At 38.2% G+C, this 6,472-nt stretch overlaps 1 pseudogene; it reads right to left on the bottom strand.

The window, feature by feature from the left end:
* Positions 1–1,083: 1,083 nt before the first annotated feature.
* On the bottom strand, positions 1,084–2,038 carry LOC149163567 (GTP-binding nuclear protein Ran1B-like; annotated as a pseudogene).
* Between the last annotated feature and the right edge of the window lie 4,434 nt (positions 2,039–6,472).

The following is a 6,472-nucleotide window of genomic DNA, read 5'->3' as shown; positions in this document are numbered from 1 at the left end:
ATCACCATTCGTAGCTAAAACCTCAAAAACTCCGTTGTCAATAGTCAAAACGCTGACATCAAACGTGCCACTGCCAAGATCAAAAACAACAATATCTTTCTCTCCACCCTTCTTGTACAAGCCATAAGCTATTGCTACAGCTGTGGGTTCCTTGATAATACGTGCTACATTCAAGCCAGCAATAACACTAGCATCCTTCATTGCTTGGCGCTTGCATGAGTAATATGCAAGCCCACAAGTGGGTTCCTTGATAATACGTGCTACATTCAAGCCAGCAATAACACCAGCATCCTTCATTGCTTGGCGCTTGCATGAGTAATATGCAAGCCCACAAGTTAACAGTCACAATGCAGTCAACAATTAGTTAACAATTTTACCTTGAACCATTTGTAAGACCATAATTTATTATTTCTTGGCATGCAATGTTAAAACTTATGAAACTTTCCTACTTGGTCTAGCTGATCGAAAAAAGTAAATCCCATTCCTCATTCTACAAAAAGAAATTAATATGTAGAATAAAATTCAGTCGAGTCCTCTTCATTGAAAAAACTTCTAGCACCAACTTAAATGTAAAACCTGGCTTTCATTTACCAAAAAGAATTTAGTCCTAATTAACAAGTCTGTTTATGATTTACCTAAAAGTCAAAATGTGAAACAAACATTTTCTTGCAACAAATTACCTTTCATAGTGAAGAAAAACCAGTTAATGTTTCCAATGTCTTATTATTACATTCAAGATTTAGACAACGTGATTCTTTATGCAGAAATCAATCGAGAGCCCAATTAATGAAATGGCGATACCTTTATGTGTTCGATAGACAACATACCCACAAGAATATGCAGGTAGGCTTGATAGCCACAATTATCAACTATATAAACCAATTTTAGAGTTAATAAATCCCCAGACATAGCTAGAATTTTCAGAGAAAGTTTTAACAAGCCATAATATATTACAAGCAACAATCATCGCAACTAGCATTTCCCCCAACAGTACACAACGAAAGGCACTTGAGAATTCTTGAAATATTTGAAGAGTAAAAAAAGTTCTTGTACAAAATGTGCAATAGTATATAACGGAAAAAACTGTCTTAGCATATAAAAATAGCTCTGTAATGGAGTTGAACTAAGATAGCTTAGCCAACTCCACTGATGAAAACATTTGCACAGTACCCAAATCACATATAGAGATGTGATAATACTATTCTAAGCCCCAAATACAAATCAGAATTAAATGTCGGAACTCAAGAGCAAACTCCAATGATACAAAACTAATTGAATCCGCCAATCCCTAAATATGCAAAAGCATGTTAACAAAGCTATTCAAAAGCATCATCATCGTCATCTGGAAGGGGTTGGGCCACAGCTGCTACAAGTTCTGCCTCGTACCTGACAACATAAAATATTGTAAGCCAAAGTTTCAATATTTTACAAATGGAACAAATTATTTCCATAAAAGTTAACAAAAAATAATAAGAAAATAACATTCTACTTACTGCTATTGGGTTGCAAGGTCTATCTGAACCTCAGGAGGAGCAAGAGTAGGTGACTCCACAAAATGAAGGTTTGGATCCCTATAAAAATAACCCATTATAGAATCAATGCAAATTTTTTAATATAACATTTATATTAGGGAGCATCAGAAACTAGATTAAAGGCTCACCCTGAGAGCTTCCGTGCCAAGTACAGGAATGGCTTCTCAAAGTTGTAGTTACTTTTTGCAGGTATCTCATAGTATTGAAGATTCTTCTTTCTATGAAAAGTAACTTTCTTATCTTTCACTTGCCTATTCTTCACATCAACCTTGTTTCCAAAAAGAACAATAGGAATGTTCTCACACACCCTGAAATTCACAAAGATATTTAGCTAATCGGTTCAGGTAGTTGTTCCACCACACAATTAAGGAACCTTCATTTCCACTTAGAGATCCAACCCCTCTGCAAAAGAGATACCTGCAATGATCTTTGTGCCATGTTGGGACATTCTTGTTAAACACACATGGGCAACAAATGAATATGAAGGATAAAACATGAGAGTACATTTTTTATTAACAAATGATTTACATTTATAGTACATGTTGTGACCGTTGGGTTTCACATCCCAAGGTCTCTTGGACTACTTTGTCTATTCAGCTTCCACACTAACCCATTGAGGATTAGGTGTCCAACATTACCCCCCTTAATTCAAAGGGTTATGTATGAGTCCAAGGAGAGAGATGTAATACAAAATGTGCAAAAATGCATGGCAACACTAGGCTGAATGTGCTCTCTAAAATGTTGGTATAAAGGGCGGTGGTTTAAGGATGACCACCAACACTCGAACGCTTAGTGCAGTTCCCGAAACTCTTCCAAAACTCGCAAGAAGCTGAAGTCTTCTGCTAGAGGAAGTTCTCCTGTTGTTTTGAAGAGGGAAACCTTCAACCATGAAAGGGAGGTCTCACCTCGCATAAAAGGGAGAACTTCAAACTGAAAAGGGAAGTCTCAACTTGTGATGGTTTAAGGATGACCAACAACTCTGGAATGCTTAATGCAATTCCTGGAACTCTTCCAAAACTGGCAAGAAGCTGAAGTCTTCTGCTAGAGGAAGTGTCCCCAATTTTGTTCCTGGAATTCTTCCGAAACTGGTAAGAAGCTGAAGTCTTCTGCTAGAGGAAGTGTCCCAGATTACCAACTGAAGGCATGCTCAGGGGCATCTTTGTCTCTGGCTACAACTCTGAAATTGGTGTGGCAAGTTGTGGCTCAGGCTCGCTTGATGTGACTTTGAAGCTTGTAGATGACCATCATTTCCCCTCGGTTAGATACAAGGTGAGATGATGGAGAAAACTCAACTGCAAGACTGTTCAATACTCTAGAACAAGTTCTGAGATGTGATTGGAATATCTTCTTGGCTGTTGATGCCCATTGCTAAGAAGCGATCCATCCAAGATGAATCTTTGTTCTTGCAGGACGTTTGAAGCATCTGTGTGAAGAATGGGTGGTTTTATGACAGTGCTTACATGGATGAAGATCAAAATAGTGATCTTTCAAATGGCCAACTCGGTCATAGTGTTGGAATTTCATTATCTGTTGTTGTTGTTGTGGAAGAGGAGTAGAATCTGGAACAACTAGAGGTGAACTGTCATGAGGAGCAAGTGAATTGTCATGAATGAATCCAACACTCTGAAACTGAATGGGCTTTGAGTAGTCAGGAATATGAAAGGACAAATCCTTGTCATATCTAAGACCAGTTCTGTGCTTATTGTGGACAAGTTGTTCCCAAGGTCTGATGATGGGCTTGGGAAGTGCAAACCGAGTTTTTTCATTTGCATGTACAACTGCTACTTTATTGGGCACTGGATCTCAATGAACTTCAACAATATTGTCTCACTGTTTATGGGAGTCTGTTTCATTGTTTTAAACAGAAACAGGTTCAGAACAATGACTCCACTCATGTAATTCTTCCTGTTGTAGCTTTGTCTCCAGCTGCAAAAACTCAATATTATCTTGTACATTATGCAAATAGGTTCTAATGTCAACAAGAGAAGCTTTACTTATTCTTACTGTATCATGATCAGAGGAATGTATCGGAGTTTTTAAGAACTCCAATACTTCACCAATTCTGACTATTTTATTCATTGTCAAAATTACACTGATCGCAACTATGAACTTGTAGAGAAAAATCAACACTCACTCCCAATATGTCAATACAATTGGATTTTTCAACAGATTGCAATTGTCTTCAAAAATAGTGATGGCTCTCGATTTCAGTTGTGTTTGGTTATATAAGCTTCATATTTCAACACATTTGAAATAACATAAAGTAATCAACGCCATATAAGGAGCATGAATCGATAAGAAAAATGACCAACGCATATGCCAGAATGAGGAGCAACCACAGGATTTTAAGAGGCAAATTTCTTAATATATAAAACCTAAAAAAGGAACAATTCTTTGAACTTTGGATTCAAAACCTCTCACGCTTCAATTTCTTCATTGGGAAGGGATGCATTTAAAACCATTTTCACACCATACACTGTCATACCATAAGCAACCTCCTTGAATGCATCATATGCAGTGCATACACTTGGGAAAGACTGATAAGCACAACCTCCTCACCTCTACTTTACAATGCCTACTACAACCATGGTTGAAGATGCACATCCAGCAACCCAACCTTTCTGAAATTAGCAAAGGAATTCACACCTAGATTTGTGCAATCCCAACGATCTCTAACAATACTAAGTCAGTGTCCAACTATAATCGAATGTTGTCTCTGGATTAAGCAAATTGACTTTCCCAGAAAATAATAAATTCGTTAAAGAAGATTATTGCTTCAGGAATTAAATGCATAGTTGCGTCACTCGTTACAAAACGATAGCAACAATTCTTATACCAGTGAAGTATTTGATCTCCAACAATCACACTACAGGCGTCTAGTCTTTGAAAGCGACAACGTACACAGAATTTATTCAGAATTTCAGCAAGAATTCATATGTGGTAGCATGTTTTAGTGGATTAAGACCCTTACACCCTCAATTTGGACATTGCACACACCATCGAACCATGTACAAGGGAATTTTTCCATCAAGCCATGCACAGAGAAACCTGTCTCAAAACTTGATTTCTTCACAGTGAGATCAACCTTGTATGACAAATACAGTATGCCTTCGTATTCCTAGCTCATGCTCTTTAGATAGCAAGCAACCTCAGCAAATAGACTCCTTCCACGTACAGGGAATAGATAGCCCACAAATTTAATGATGACTCAACCCTCTTTTTTTTTCCTCTTTTTTAAGTCTATAATGGCTCACTGAACATTGCCTTGAGCAGATAATAAGTGTCCCTTCTGCATGTACCTCAGGGAATTAATCTTTGAAAGTAAATATGTTTCCACTTAATACTGAACCTGTCCAGCTTGAAGAGGAATTCCATGACCAACAGAAGGGAGCATGATCAGCTGAAAGGTAAGGGAAACGCGGCCCAGTTTAAACAAGGAACTTGACCAACTTCAAAATGGAGGAACTTGGCCCACTTTAACAAATAAACCTCCAACAAATAGAGAAGGTAACCCGGCCTCCTATATATAAAATGTCTGTGACGTTCTGAGGATTCAATCTTGAGACGTTGGGTTTTCGAGTTCTTATTTATATCGATAGAGTACACCATAAATGTGAAGTCATAAGTTTGATTGCGAGGCTCTGAATCTTCTGGCGAATGTTCGTCTCAGAGAACAGGAATTTGGCAATTTTCAAAAGGAGGAGCAGATGAATATCTCTGAATCTTCTAGCAAATATTCATCTCGTAGAATAGGACTTCGGAAATTTTCAATAAGAGGAGCGGATGAAGATCATTAAGCAGACCAGAGAATGATTTGGCTGCTTTTTCTACCAATTTCCAGAGGGTGAATCCATCGCCAATGTCTTTGACCATGTCCTAAGATTTCTGGAATCTTTATGGAGGGATATCGACATGAATAGGATTAGGAACAACTGCGATATCGATAGCAGTGAGCTGAACTTGATTATTGTATCACATGGATTGAAAGCCAGAGACACAAATACTAGCTAACCTTAAGCTTCCTCACACCTGTCGCAAGGTCATTGACTTGGACAGGGTGCCGTGGAGAAAATCATTCCTGTAATCCTGACAAATTAGTGCAAACGACCTCATCTAAAGCCTGGTGGATGGACGCGGCCCATTCATGCAGTTGTTACGAATGTGGTGGCTCAATTCATTAAAAAAAATTAAGCATATTCAATTCCACAGCGAGAAGGTAGCCAGAGGCTAAGCTGTGTTATCACACCCACCAGACACAAGCTTCAAAGATTTTAGGAATTGTTATCTGACAGGACATAAAAGTGCATGCAAAGGGACAACATACTAAAAATACAATTCTAAGGGGCGCCAAGGTTTCCAGGTAGATTTCAGAGCATTAGAGTAGGTGCACAGTGAAGAGTAAAATGCTCAGGTCCTTACAAGCAACAGAAAGGGCAGAACTAACATGATAGTTCTGATGAGTAGGCGCACATTGAAAAATAAAACGCTCAAGTTCTTACAAGCAGTAGAAAGGGCGGAATTGATATGAGAGATGCCACAAAATCAATATGAAACTATCGAGGACAGCGCTGAGGAGATTCCAGGAAAATTCAGATAAACCGTAGCAAATAAACTAGGCATATAAAATGTTTGTTTACAAGTCAGTGCACAAATATTTGACCAATCACTCTTCAAGGCAGAGTCTAGTATCGATTCTCATGCAAGAGGTCAGAATACAAAATGTTGTTCGAATTAGGACCAATGTATTTCATGAGGGAGTGTTAGTGTAGTATATTCTTGAAAAAATAGCAGAGGGCATTAAATGTGCAGAGAATATAACAGAGAATTAGGATAAGATCAGAATGGCAAGATTGAAATTTAGAACATGCATACCCAAGTGGAGGCCACAAAACTAGTGGCTAAAATTGGAGTAAGACCAGATTAGAGCAGGACCAGCAATT

Source organism: Pinus tabuliformis, chromosome 5_1, assembly GCF_031772625.1.
Source record: "Pinus tabuliformis cultivar Carrire ecotype Pingquan chromosome 5_1, CPIR1, whole genome shotgun sequence".
Lineage (NCBI taxonomy): Eukaryota > Viridiplantae > Streptophyta > Pinopsida > Pinales > Pinaceae > Pinus > Pinus tabuliformis.
Note: the sequence above shows the minus strand (reverse complement) of the source record. Positions and strands in the feature narration are given on the sequence as shown.